Source organism: Arvicola amphibius, chromosome 11 (genome assembly GCF_903992535.2).
Source record: "Arvicola amphibius chromosome 11, mArvAmp1.2, whole genome shotgun sequence".
Classification (NCBI taxonomy): Eukaryota; Metazoa; Chordata; class Mammalia; order Rodentia; family Cricetidae; genus Arvicola; species Arvicola amphibius.
Genome location: NC_052057.2, coordinates 47,490,715 through 47,506,331, shown reverse-complemented (window position 1 = coordinate 47,506,331; position 15,617 = coordinate 47,490,715).

Sequence of the window (15,617 nt, the reverse complement as noted above, 5' to 3'; positions counted from 1 at the left end):
TGGAGGTCGCTGGCTTGGGCCTGCTCGGGAGGAGGCTGCTGGCTCAGACCTGGTCCCAGATGTAGAGTTGGAGGAGGGTTGCCCTGTTGGTCTCTGTCTTATTTGGGTGCCTTCCTTTCTGATAGGCTCTCAGTCCTCCTTTGCTTGTTCATTTGTCATGAGACAGGATATCATGTATCCCAGGCTGGCCTCAAGATAATATGTAGAAGCCGGGCGGTGGTGGCGCACGCCTTTAATCCCAGCACTCGGGAGGCAGAGGCAGGCGGATCTCTGTGAGTTCGAGACCAGCCTGGTCTACAAGAGCTAGTTCCAGGACAGGCTCCAAAGCCACAGAGAAACCCTGTCTCGAAAAACCAAAAAAAAAAAAAAAAGATAATATGTAGACAAGGGTGATCTTTAATTGTGCAACCTCTTGCTTCTAGGATATGCTGAATTATAGGCACACATCACCCTGCCTGGTTTATGCAGAGCTGATCTCATATATTGGGTAACTGAAGGGAACAGGCAAAAGCACCTTGGACTGTCTTAACTTCAGACTCCATTACCTGTAGGGTGAAATAAAGTTCAGGTTCCCAAGCCTTAGGGAAAATGAGACTTTTCCAATGGCTAGCCAAACGCTTTTCTTTCTTTTTGCTTTCTTTCTTTCTTTCTTTCTTTCTTTCCTTCCTTCCTTCCTTCCTTCCTTCCTTCCTTCCTTTCTTTCTTTCTTTTGTTTTCCGAGACAGGGTTTCGCTGTAGTTTTAGAGCCTATCCTGGAACTAGCTCTTGTAGACTAGGCTGGCCTTGAACTCAGAGATCTGCCTGCCTCTACCTCCTGAGTGCTGGGATTAAAGGCATGTGCCACCACTGCCTGGCCCAACCTCCTTTCTAAACTGTAGATAAAGTCCTTCTGCCTCTTTAGTTCTTTAGAAACATTATGACTGTTTCCAACAACAGAAGGAACAAATGAATCAGATTGCTTGGACTGAAAGACCTGCATTTTATACCAGTTGACAGTAATGGCACATTCAAGGAAGTCCCTAATCTCTAAATTGTGATAGATGAAAATTGTAACTGTAACTTGGCAATAAATGTTTGAGAATTTTCTACTTATAAACCCTTGCTTCTGGCCCTGCTTGGGGCTGTTGTTGAATGGCAACAGCAGGCTGTGTCCTACCACCCGGCTAGCTTTATCCAAAATAATTTCATGGAAACTGTATTCATTTAAATACTGCTTGGCCCATTAGTTTTAGCCTCTTATTGGCTAATTCTCACATCTTGGCTAACCCATATTTAGTAATCTGTGTAGCACCATGAAGTGGTGGCTTACTAGGAGAGATCTTTAACTTGCGTCCAACTCAGAGAGGAGAGGCCCCACGACTGCCTGAAGCATCTGCCTTCTTTTTCCCACAATTCCTGTCTACTCCGCCTACCTAATTTTCTGTTCTATTAAAGAGCCAAGGCAGTTTCTTTATTAACCAATGAAAGTAGCACATAGACAGATGACTCTCCTCCATCAGGCTGTCAGGAGAAACAAGGCTCCCAAGTCCTTGTCCTGCAGCCCTCATCAATCAGTGACCCCTTATGTGGTGAATTATTAAAATCTTTGGAACCAATAGTGTTGTTTCTCTCCACCATGGTATGTTATGGGCTACGTATAACAGAAACCACTCTACCACTGAGCTATCGCCAAGTCCCCATTCTTTCCCTTTCTGAATGAAAATGCTTACTTTGTGCCCCTATAATTTGGAAGTATGTAACATTCAGACATTCTGAAATTGTATAATATCAATTTAAGATATGTTACATTCATTTATGCTGTGGAATATTTGCTTAATGATCCAGAGATGTGTTCATTCTTTTATGCTGCATTTGTTTAAGTCTGTAAAGCTGTGTTACTATATCTGCCTAAAACACCTAATTAATGTAATAAAGAGCAGAACGGCCAATAACTAGGCAGGAAAGGGATGAGTGGGCCTGGCCGGCAGAGACAATAAATAGGAGAAGAAGAGTGAGTAGCTAGAAAAGGAAGAGAGGAGGACACCAGCGACCGGCCACCCAGCCACTCAGCCAGCCACCAAGGAAGAAGGAAAGAAAGACAGAATAAAGAAAGGTAAAAAGCCCAGAGGCAAAATGTAGTTAAACAGGATAATTTAAGTTAGAAAAGCTGGCAAGAAACAAGGCAACAAGCTAAGGCCAGGCATGTATAAGTAAGAATAAATCTCTCTGTATTTATTTGGGAGCTGGTTGGTGAGACCCCAAAGAGTAAAGCAAATAAACAGACAGAAAACATTCAGATAAGAATTTGCCTTGACAGCCTACAGAATGGGAAAAGATCTTCACCAATCCCACATCCAACAGGGGTCTGATCTTCAAAATATACAAAGAACTCAAGAAATTGATCATCAAAAAAAAATAATCCAATAAAAAAAAGTAGGGTATAGACCTAAACAGAGAACTGTCAACAGAGGAATCTAAAATGGCTAAGAGACACTTAAGGGAATGCTCAACATCCTTAGTCATCAGAGAAATGCAAATCAAAACAACTCTTGAGATTCCATCTTGCACCTGTAAGAATGGCCAAGATCAAAAACACTGATGACAACTTATGCTGGAGAGGTTGTGGGGAAAAGGAAACACTTCTGCATTGCTGGTGGGAATGCAAGCTGGTACAGCCTTTTTTTGATTTCAGTATGGTCATTTCTCAGAAAATTAGGAAAGAACCTACCTCAAGACTCAGCAATATTACTTTTGGGTATATACCCAAAGGATGCTCAACCATACAATAACATGTGCTCAACTATGTTCATGACAACAATGTTTGTCATAGCCAGGACCTGGAAACAACCTAAATACCCCTCAACCGAAGAATGGATAAGTAAAATGTGGTACATTTACACAATGGAGTATTACACAGCAATAATAATAATAATAATAATAATAATAATAATAATAACATCGTGAAATTTGCAGGCAAACAGATGGATCTGGAAAACATCATATTGAGTGAGGTAACCCAAACAGAGAAAGACAATTATCATATGTACTCACTCATAAGTGGTTTTTAGAGATAAAACAAAAAATAAAACAAAATAAAACAAAGCAAAACAAAAAAGCCTAAAATTCACATTTCCAGAGAACCTAGACAACAAAGAGGATCCTAAAAGAGACATGGATCTAATCTACATGGGAAGTAGAAAAAAGACAAGATCCCCTGAGTAGATTGGGAGCATGGGACCATGGGAGAGGGTAGGAGGGGAGGGAAGAAGAAAGTGGGGGAGAGGAGAAAAATATATAGCTCAATAAAAACAATTTAAATAAATAAATAAATAAATAAGCATTTGCCTTGAGTCTCAGGAGACTGTTTGAGCCAGTCTCAATATGCTTGTATTTTCCAGAAAGTAACTGTCCCCAGTCCTCTAGCTCTTACATCTTCCACCTCTTCTTCCAACATGTTTCCTGAACCTTAGGTGTAGGGACCTGTTACAGACGGTCTTTCAAGATGTCTGTGCTTGGAGTTTCAGGACAGGGACAGAAAACTGACTAAAAACCAAATAACAGCAAACCCAAACTAACCCCAACTAACCCCAAACTAACCTCAACTAACCCCAAACTAACCCCAACTAACCCCAACTAACCCCAAACTAACCCCAACTAGTCCCCAACTAACCCTAACTAACTCCAAACTAACCCCCCACATGATGTGTTTTTCATAAAGCAGGTTTTTGTTTGTTTGTTTGTTTGTTTGTTTGCTTTTAGGCCTATGTGGGTGCTGGAGATGATCAGATATAATGAGCGCTGATTGCTTTTCCAGGGGACTCAGGTTCAATTCTCAGCCCTCACATGACAGCTAGCAACAGTAATTACTGTTCCAGGGGACCTGACACCCTCTTCTGGCCTCTGCAGGCAATGCATTCATGTGTTCACAGACAGATGATCTAAGAGAAAAACCCATACACATAAGCATGCCTTCAAAAAACTTATTTGAATTTAAGGTTACGGACAGTTGTCACTTCTGACAGCTTTTTTTCATGACACTAGTCAAGCCCTTACAAACCAGAGCGAATGGATGTTGTATCTTCCGTTTTAAAGTTTTTCTTCATCTCTCTAGACTATAAGCATTGTAAAAACAAAACACATTCAGTGTTGCCTACAACTATATCCCTAGTATTTAGCAAAGTATTTGTATGTAAAGAATGTCTGCATTAAATATATTAATGCATTAATTGGTAAATTAATAACAGAATTAATAACTAGCTGTATAGGAAAAGTTAATGAGAAATAATAATAGAGAAAATCTGAAAACTTAAGGTAGAAGATAAAGGCACTTGCCAAAAACCTTGACAACCTGAGTTTGATCCCAACAACTTACATAGTGGAAGGTGCGATCCCATTCTTACAAGTTGTCCTCTGATCTCTATACATGCACGGTAGCAAATAAACACACACACACACACACACACACACACACACACACACTCCATATATGAAGATAAAAGGAAGAGAATGGAGAGAGAGGAAAGATGGGGGAAAGAAGAACAAGAAAGGAGGAAGTGATAAAACACCCTTTCTCTCAAATGCCATCGGACTTTACATACGTATGAAAGCAGAGAAAGGACAATTGTAGGGAGAAAGGGGACCAGTAAGACGAGGGGCAGGAACAGGAAAGTGGAGGGCACTACTGTTGTTCTTTTAAAAATGTGGCAGCTGTAGGCAGGCAGCGGACTCTGGGAGCAGCCAGTCCCAAGGCAGAGACTTGTGGGTCCCGAGCAGGTCGCCCAAGATCCCCGGGCGGGTCGCTGCGGGTGGCTCATCCCGGGCAAGCTGATCCCGCCATCTGGCGAGCAGGGAGAGATAGCTCGTGGTGGCGGGTTTGGACATGCGGCGGGTAAAAGGCACATAGACACAGGCGTAGAACTGGACATTTATTAGAGAGAGAGAGAGAGAGACAGAGAGACAGAGACAGAGACAGACAGAGACAGAGAGACAGACAGAGAGAGAGACAGAGAGAGACAGAGAGAGAGACAGAGAGACAGAGAGAGACAGAGAGAGACAGAGAGAGAGACAGACAGAGAGAGAGACAGAGAGAGACAGAGAGAGACAGAGAGAGAGACAGAGAGAGAGACAGAGAGAGAGACAGAGAGAGAGACAGAGAGAGAGACAGAGAGAGAGAGAGAGAGAGAGAGAGAGAGAGAGAGAGAGAGAGAGAGACAGAGAGAGACAGAGAGAGAGAGACAGAGAGAGAGACAGAGAGAGACAGAGAGAGACAGAGAGAGACAGAGAGAGACAGAGAGAGACAGAGAGACAGAGAGAGACACAGAGAGAGACACAGAGAGAGACAGAGAGAGACACAGAGAGAGACAGAGAGAGACAGAGAGAGAGAGACAGAGAGAGACAGAGAGAGAGACAGAGAGACAGAGAGAGACAGAGAGACAGAGAGAGAGAGACAGAGAGAGAGACAGAGAGACAGAGAGAGAGAGAGAACACATGCGTGCCAGGAGGGGAACAGTAAGAAAGAGATCCAAGATGGCCACGAAAGGTCAGAGGTAGCCGGGAATGGGCGTCGCTTGCCCCTTAAGGGGCCAAAACCATAACAACTACAATGATATGTAAGAAGGTGTCATATGAAATCCATTACTTCGCACATTAATTTAAAACATCAATTAACAATAAAATTCACAGGATGTACAAAAATCGTTTAAAATAATGAAAACATGGCAGTGTGTATCCAGTAACTAGATCTCACCCCCAGACTGCTTCCTGTCATTTGCCACTGCGAATGACAATGAACTTCTCTGTCACCGGTCCTTGTGTTTTGAGTCCTAAGTTGGATTAACTGAGCTGATTTAACTTTGGGAAAAAGCAGGACTGAGAACTAAACCCAAGGTGTTCCTCCAAGTAGGCATGTGCCCTAACACTGAGCAACACCCCAGCCTTGGTGTTTAGGTGGCAGAAACAGCTGAGCACTGCTTTAATCCTGCTCCCCAAGTCTCCACCAAGGGGAGCATTCCCAGCATTCCCTCTTGTTCGCCAGGCTGGTGAGTTCTAATGTTCGTGTTCAACAAAGACACTCTTTGCTATTTCCACATGGTTTGCAAGCTATGGCCCCTAGGGTCATTCTGCAGCATCGTTTCCTGGGGATTGTTTTATAAGGCTTGTGACTAAATTCAACCACAAGCCAACAAGATCAAACTCTTGGAGTGGTGCCCGGGGATTTTTTTGTGTGTGCATTTTAATTTTCTCAAGTAATTAGCAGGCAGCCTGCAGGACACATATTTACCAAAATGTCAAGTGCTGTGATTTAGAAATTAAATATTTGAAAATGCATCATACCCAGACACTCATGATTAGATGTTCAAAGATCTAATTCATGCGCGATATTAAACTCCATGAGTTATTTAAAGAAGCATACCTACATATTCTTTCCTTGGCTGCACTCTAAAGCCTATGACGCAGGAAGCAACAGTGGGGAGAATATTCCAGAATGACAACTTCCTGGACGATCATGAGTCCTTTTTTTAAAAAAGTCATGTATACTTATCTGTTTGAAAAGGAAGTAAATTCAGGGCGAGGGGGCAGGGATTGTCTGTTTCTTGCTGAGTTCCAGCCCAGCAAACCTTGGAAACAGCCACTCAGCTTAATCAGACTGGGGGACCTAGAAAAAGCACAGCATTTTCAGCGGTGATGACCCCAGAGAGAAGTCAGCTTTGCAGACTTGGTCTTCACGCCGAAGGGGTCACCTTATTGTTGCACGCCATGAGTGCCACCAGCTGGCGAAGTTCCCTTAATTTCCTCAAGGTATTTATCCCTTTGAGGATGTGAGTATAAACATCTTCAAGTTCTCCGGTTTAGGTGGCTTACCTTTGGACCATAAGCAATGACAGGAAATAAGCTTGTGTTGCCTGATGGAACTCCACATGGAGGATGTGTCTGTGAGGGACAAGGTAGAGCTTCCTAGGCTAAAACCAATCTGCCTCTGACTTTTGAGTGCTGGGATTGAAGGTGAGGGCCACCATACCTAGTTCTGATTGCTTTTATGTCAAGTTGTAGGTCATATTGGCCTTTCATCTTGAAAGTCATACGGTGTTGACACTGAAAACGATCTAGTTATAACTGATACGGGGCAGAAATGGGTTCCGACTCTCCTTATTTTGTGAAAAACCAGTGCATAAAACACCTGAGGTCACCAAATATAACCTCTAGATTTAAAATGATATTTTGAAGAATGTTTCACCACAGGCTTCCTGCAAGAGTTAAGTTTAGTTTCTGTATTAAGAATTTGAGGTGTTTATTTGTTTGCCTGTTTGAGTTTTTTGTTTCTTTTTGTTTTTAAGTGAAATGGAATTTGAGTATTTTCTAAATCCCCTTTGCTCCCAGGGGCTCCTTAAAGTACTAAACCAAAGAAGTATTAAAACATACTCTAAGTATTAATACATGTCTCTAAGTTTCCTTAAATTAGTATTAATGAAATGCAGACAGTATTTGTTGGGAAATTAAGGAATTTTTTTTTTTTTTTTTTTTGCTTTTCAAGACAGGGTTTCTCTGTAGAACTTGTCCTGGAACTAGCTCTTGTAGACCAGGCTGGTCTCGAACTCACAGAGATCCACCTGCCTCTGCCTCCCAAGTGCTGGATTTAAAGGCATGCACCACCACCACTCAGCTGGAAGATGGTTTTTTATAATCTTCACACTTCGTGAGACAATAAACACACTAATCTTTGTAATAATATGATAAAAATTACAATAATTTTCTATAATATATGTTATGAGTAGTATAAACAGATATATATTATGGATAATATAATAATCTGGGAGACTCAAAGGTATATTTTACAAAAACACAATAAATTGGCCTTCTTTAATATAGAGACATTTTTTGTTTGGGGATAGAAACTCTCTATGTGGACCAGTCCAGGCATGAACTCAAAGTGATCCATGTACTTGCCTTTTCAGTTAAGTGCTGGGATTAGAAGTGTGCAGCACCGTGTCCAGCCCAAGCCCTTTGTTGGCTCGAGTCAGTCCCCTGCTTTCACTGTGGCTTCCAGAGCCAGAACTTAGGCTGTCAGGCTTGCACGGCAAGCATCTAGCTCACGGCGTGCCATCATTGCAGACTTATTTAACGTGCTAATACTTTAAATACTTTCTGTTTGTGAAGATGAGGCACAAAGAATGAGCCATTTAACCTAGAACTGGTTATGGCATTTTACTTAATTAAATCAAACTAAATCAATTGGGTGGGGAGTGGGTATTGAAACCAAGTCTCATGTGACCCAGGCGGGCTCAACTGTTCTGCTGCAAATTCCCAAGGGCCAGGACTATAAACTATATTTTTAACGATCCTTGGTTCAAGTTTTAAACTGATTTATTTAACAATCTATAGCTAATTTTTGCTACTTGTATAAAACATCTGCTTGCTCATGAATTGTGCCTGATACCTCAAAGTCATTCTGTAGCCATCGGGTCTTCCGTAAAATTCCATAGTTAGTCCCCTGTGCACTGTACGTGGAGAGAGATGAGAGACAGTTACCAAAGTTGTTAGTATCAAGGCTTTCTCTCCCCTACCCCCTTTATCAAGCTAGACTGCCCCCTCCTCCATAGCCAAGAGAAGAGCACTAGAAAAAGCAGGTTTATTCAATATGGCCACTTCGAGAAGAGGAGAAGGTATTCATCTTTGGGGGGGGCCTAGAGGGGTTTAATTTAGAGAGCAAGAATTATGCATGACTATGCAATCCTGGTGAAGCTGAGGTCCTGACCATCATCACTGTCTAGGTTCCAGAGTCTCCTGCAGTGACAGATAGAGTTGGAAGGTATAAACGCTCTTCCCCAAAGACAAGCTCCTCCTCTGGGTAATATTGGGCTCCCAGGTCTTCCTTTTCCCAGCGTGGGTTTTCTGGGAAATTCCACTGTCTTGGGGTTCATTTTCTCTATCCTGTGACTGTCAAAGGTTAAGGGTGTCTACCTTTAGTGTTCTCTTTAGAATGTCTTCATTCCTGCCAAGACTGTTAAAAGCCCAGAATTACAGTCATCACGCTGTTTGTCCTTAGCCCACTCAGACAGGTAGAGGGCCCTGGTGCCATCTGCCCACAGCAGCTAAGGACTAAGTGTCCAGTTGGTGTTATTCCAGCATAACGAGCACAAAGTCTAACTCAGCTGGCACTAATAGCACAGAAAGTCCAAGGTAGGGCAGCTGGTTTCATTACATTGGGGCTCCTTGCCAGGCTCGAGGCAGGCACCCCTCATTTCCCCATGCATGTTGCTCTCTGCTTGCTTTTAATGGCAGGATGATGGCAATGGCTTCCAGCACTTCAATACTAAAAAAAAAAAAAATTATATATGTTTCTGCGAAGGAGAAAACCTTCACCAACAGCTGCAATTCAGGATTATAGACACTCCCGTCCTAACCTCTCATTGGCAAGGAGAGTGGCATTGAAAGGGGCTTAGACGAATCAAGATGACCCTTCCTCAGGCAGGGGAGGGAGCCAAGCAATTCTGAAGTGCTGTCGCAGCTCCTTTCTGATGCTGTGACAAAGAGACTTAGAGAGAAGGGGATAACTCAGCTCACAATTGCAGGTTACAGCTCACCACAGCAGGAACACTATCCAAGAGCAGGGATATCTCAGCTCACAATTGCAGGTTACAGCTCACCACAGCAGGAACACTATCCAAGAGCAGGGATATCTCAGCTCACAATTTCAGGTTACAGCTTACCATAGCAGGAACACTATCCAAGAGCAGGGATATCTTAGCTCACAATTGCAGGATACAGCTCACCACAGCAGGATGCTAAGATGGAAGGAACGTAAGACGGTTGGCCATATCCTGTCCATATTCAAGAGCAGAGAGAATGAATGTATGCATGCTTAGCAGTCAACTAGTGTTCTCTCCTCATACAGTCTGGAGCCCTACACCAGGAAATGGTGCTGTGTACTCTCAGGCTGGGTTTTCCCACCTTAGTTATGGTAACCAAGACAGTCCCCACGGACATACCCACAAGCTGACCTGATCTAAGCTACCTCTCACTGAGACTCCAGAAGTTTCTAGGTCACGTCAAGTGGGCAATTAACACTATCCATCACAAGTGTGCATCGTCTCAATAAAGACCTAACTCAGGACTCTGGTTGCAGAAAAGATAATGGATGGAGTGTTTGCATGACTGTGCTCCCTAAGTCAGAGGGAAGCCAAAGCGGAAGTGGTCCCCAAAGTAGGGCGCCACTTCTGATCATCTGCTTTGTGGAAGAGAATCAAGTTAGGAACAGAGATCCCTTTTATTTTCTGAATTGCTACAGCAGCTTCAACCCTGATACATTTTCAAGGAAAGGTTAAATAGAATTATGATGTCCCTTAAGAGAGACAGGAAACTCTACCTGGAAGACAGAGTAAATTCTGCATTATATTTGTAACTCAAAGCAATTTTGGAGTAAATATAATTAATTAAAGCAACTCGATGTTCTCAGCTCCAGTTCACAGAAGCTCCATCTCAACTTGCCTCATGGTCAGACGATTCACAGTTCACAGAAGCTCCATCTCCGCTTGCCTCATGATCAGACGGTTCATCATTAGTCACAGGGAATGCAGACAGAGAATGGTTCCCAGAACTGATTCTGCTCTTCCATCTCTTGCCCCACCTTCCTCAGATTGGCTCCATTTGAGCCAATTGGTGGCTGAAGTCACTCCGATTACCACAACCACTCAAGACACTGCCCCCAAAGGGGTGTGCCACCAACCCATTAGAGTGGGAGGGCCTTCCCAACAGGCTCCTTCATTGCATCTCAGGCCAGAACTGAGCCATGTGCCCGTTCTTCAGTGGGTCTGTGCACAGACAGGTGATTTAGTAAACACCTCCTATGGGAGAGTTCTGACTGAGACTTGTTATGGTGACTGCTGTGACCATGTCTTCTTATTTCTTAAACTCACATCATTGCGATCAATAGAGAGGCTGTGGGTTCATTCTGGGTTAAGAAAAATAAGGCTTGATCAAGGAAGACCCCTGAAAAATTCCCCAAAGGAGTGGATGGCCCAGATGATCCAATGTTTTGAGCACCTCTGTTGCAGTTCTCTGAGTTCTACATTCAGAACAGCTTCAAGCCTGCTGACTGAGATGATCCAGCTTCACAGAATACCCGAGTCAGGTCTTGACCATAATCCTAAATTTTGAGTCCCCATAAGAATATCAGTGCCCCCAGTAAGCAGGAAGTGGCCTAGAAAATTATGCTCACATTCCCCCAAAATGGATTATGGATGTTTGCCTTTGTTTAGAGTGTTGGTTACAAGTTGTTATGGATAATAGTCAGAAAAAAATCTAGATAAAAGAGATTAGATTCAAGATTCTTATTTTGAAAAGAAAAAAGGGGGGATACAGATATGATAGGACAAAAGGGTAGATGGTTGAACCTACTCTGAAAAGTGGGAGGATATAGATATGATGAGACAAGAGGTAGAACATTGAATCTATTTTTAAAAAGTAACTATTAGTTTTAAATGTTTTACATTGTATTGGACTTTTGTATATTGTATACAAATTTTGTATATTGAGATTAATTTTGTTAGAACTACGGTACATATGTTTCTACTCTTGTTCAAGGTATTACACCTATACAACTTATTTAATGATGTGATGCAAATTTGTAGTCCTTGAAAATTATTATTACCAGCTGTTTTGGATAATAAGGAAATGCAGGTTAGTAGTTAATTACGTGGTATAATCAAACTTGTAGTTGCATTAAGTATGTTTTCAAGGTCAAACAAAGATATATTTTAAATAGGTCATGTTCAAACGCTTAGGAGATCTATAGAATATGGCATTTAAGATGTTTTTAATAACCTAGGTTCTTGAGCAAAGACACTGGATATTAGGACCAGAAAACACATCTGGGAGCAAAGACACTGGATATTAAGAACAGAAGACACATCTGGGAGGATCAGAAGACACATCTAGGAGGACCAGAAGACTCATCTGGGAGCAAAGACACCGGATATTTGTACCAGAAGACACATCTGGGAGCAAAGACACCAGATCTTAAAACCGGAAGACACATCTGGGAGGCGTCCCTCAGCTACCAGGAATCCCTGATTCAGTGCTGTGTAGTCCCATCTGGATGGCCTTCCCTAGTGTATTCAAGTCTCCTGACCCTGTCCCAAGGCCACCTAACCAGAGGGGGAAGAGGCTGCCCTCCAGGCAGGTCTGAGGAGCCCGGCAAGGGAGTGCGGGCTCCTTCAGATTGTGCTACAAGGAATAGCTCCTGCTCTTGCACTGAGGAGATCCACCCAGATTCAGTCAGAGCAAGGATTGGAACAAGTCACCAAGTCTCTCCTAGCTCCATTTGAAGGAAGAGATGAGCAGGCGCCAATGCAAGAACTCCTCCAACAACCCGAAAGGCAACATGTCATCACCAGAATCCAGTCATCCCGAAACAACAAGAATTGAACACCCTACTCCAGAAGAAATAGAAGAAATCGACCTTAAACAGTACTTCATGAAAATAATAGAGGACCTTAAACAGGAGGTAAAAAACTGCCATAAAGAAATGGAGATGACAAACAAAAAAGTAGACGAAATAAATAAAGCTCTCAAAGATACCCAAGAAAAACAAGAAAAACAAGAAAAAGCAATCAAACAGGTAAGGGAAACAGTACAAGACCTGAAAAATGAAATGGAGGTATTGAAGAAAACACAATCCGAGGGACGACTGGAAATGGAAACTCTGAGTAAACGAACAGAAACTTCTGAGACAAGTATTTCCAACCGAATACAAGAGATGGAAGAAAGAATCTCAGACTCTGAAGATACTATAGAGAAAATAAATTCACAGATTAAAGAACTAAACAAATCTAACAAATTCTTAACACAAAACATTCAGGAAATCTGGGACACCATGAAAAGACCAAACCTAAGAATAATTGGGGTAGAAGAAAGAGAAGAATTACAACTCAAAGGCCCAGAAAATATATTAAACAAAATTATATAAGAAAATTTCCCCAACCTAAAGAAGGATATTCCTATGAAGGTACAAGAAGCCTACAGGAAACCAAATAGACTGGATAAAAGAAAGCATCCCCGTGCCATATAATAATCAAAACAGAAAACATATAGAATAAAGAACAGATATTAAGAGCTGCAAAGGAAAAAAAGTCAAGTAACACACAAAGGGAAACCTATCAGAATTACACCTGACTTCTCACTGGAAACCATGAAAGCCAGAAGGTCTTGGATAGATGTGCTACAGACACTAATATGGACGCAAGCCCAAACTACTATACCCAGCAAAGCTAGCATTCACCATCAATGGAGAAAACAAGATATTCCAGGACAAAAACAGATTTAAACAATACGTAGCCACAAATCCAGCCTTGCAGAAAGTAATAGAAGGAAAATCACAAACCAAGGAGTCCAACAACGCCCACAATAACTCAGGCATCTAGCGACCCTTCATCAGCACAACTAGAAGAAGGGAAACACACAAACTCTACTACAAAGAAATAACTGGAGTTAACAACCACTGGTCATTAATATCACTTAATATCAATGGACTCAATTCACCTATAAAAAGGCACAGGCTAAGAGATTGGATACGAAAACAGGATCGAACATTCTGCTGTTTACAAGAAACACACCTCAACCACAAAGACAGACACCTACTCAGAGTAAAGGGTTGGAAAAAGGTTTATCAAGCAAATGGACCTAAGAAACAGCCGGTGGGGCCATACTAATTTCTAACAAAGTTGACTTCAAACTAAAATCAATCAGAAGAGATGGAAAGGGACACTTTATACTCATAACAGGAAAAATCCTTCAGAATGAAGTCTCAATCCTGAATATCTATGCCCCTAATATAAAAGCTCCCACTTATGTAAAAGAAACACTTCTAGAACTCAAGGCAGCCATCAAACCACACACACTAATAGTTGGAGACTTCAACACTCCTCTCTCACCAATGGACAGGTCAATCAGACAGAAGCCTAACAGAGAATTGAAAGACTTAATGGAGGTAATGAACCAAATGGACTCAAAAGACATCTATAGAACATTCCACCCAAATAGGAAAGAATATACCTTCTTCTCTGAGGCTCATGGAACCTTTTCGAAAATTGACCATATACTTGGTAACAAAGCAAACTTCCACAGTTACAAAAAAAAATATTAGTAACCACCTGTGTCTTATCGGATCACCATGGATTAAAATTAGAATTCAACAACAATGCTACACCCAGAAAGCCCACAAACTCATGGAAACTGAACAGTCAACTACTGAACCACAGCTGGGTCAAGGAAGAAATAAAGAAAGAAATTAAAGTCTTTCTTGAATTTAATGAAAACAAAGACACAACATACTCAAACCTATGGGACACAATGAAAACAGTGCTAAGAGGAAAGTTCATAGCACTAAGTGCCCACTTAAAGAAAACGGAGAAAGCACTCATTGGTGACTTAACAGCACACCTGAGAGCTCTGGAAAAAAAAGAAGCAGACTCACCTAGGAGGAGTAGAAGACTGGAAATAATCAAACTGAGGGCAGAAATCAACAAAATAGAAACACAGAAAACAATCCAAAGAATCAATGAAACAAAAAGCTGGTTCTTGGAGAAAATCAACCAGATTGACAAACCCTTAGCCAAACTAATCAAATGGCAGAGAGAGAACACGCAAATTAATAAGATCAGAATTGCAAAGGGGGACATAACCACAGACATAGAGGAAATTCAGAGAATCATTAGATCTTTTTTTTTTTTTTTTTTTTTTTTGGTTTTTCGAGACAGGGTTTCCCTGTAGTTTCTAGAGCCTGTCCTGGAACTAGCTCTTGTAGACCAGGCTGGCCTCGAACTCAGAGATCCGCCTGCTTCTGCCTCCCGAGTGCTGGGATTAAAGGCGTGCGCCACCACCACCCGGCGAATCATTAGATCTTACTACAAAAGACTGTATGCCAAAAAATTGGAAAATGTAAAAGAAGTGGACATTTTTTAAGATAAATACCATATACCAAAGTTAAACCAGGACCAGGTAAATGCTCTAAATAGTCCTGTTAGTGGCAAAGAATTAGAAACTGTTATCAGAAACCTCCCTACCAAAAAGAGCCCAGGGCCAGATGGTTTCAATGCGGAATTCTACCAGAACTTCCAAGAAGACCTAATACCTATACTCCTTAAGGTATTTCATAATATAGAAACACAAGAGTCACTGCCAAATTCCTTCTATGAAGCTACAGTTACCCTGATACCTAAACCACACAAAGACTCAACCAAGAAAGAGAATTACAGGCCAATCTCACTCATGAACATTGACACAAAAATTCTCAATAAAATACTGGCAAACCAAATCCAAGAACACATTAGAAAAATTATCCACTACGATCAAGTAGGCTTCATCCCAAAGATGCAGGGCTGGTTCAACATACGAAAATCTATCAATGTAATCCATCATATAAATAAACTGAAGGAAAAAACCATATGATCATCTCATTAGATGCTGAAAAATCATTTGACAAAATTCAGCACCCCTTTATGATAAAGGTCTTGGAGAGATTAGGGATACAAGGGTCATTCCTAAATATAATAAAGGCTATTTACAGCAAGCCGACAGCTAACATCAAATTAAATGGAGAGAAACTCAAGGCCATCCCACTAAATTCAGGAACACGACAAGGC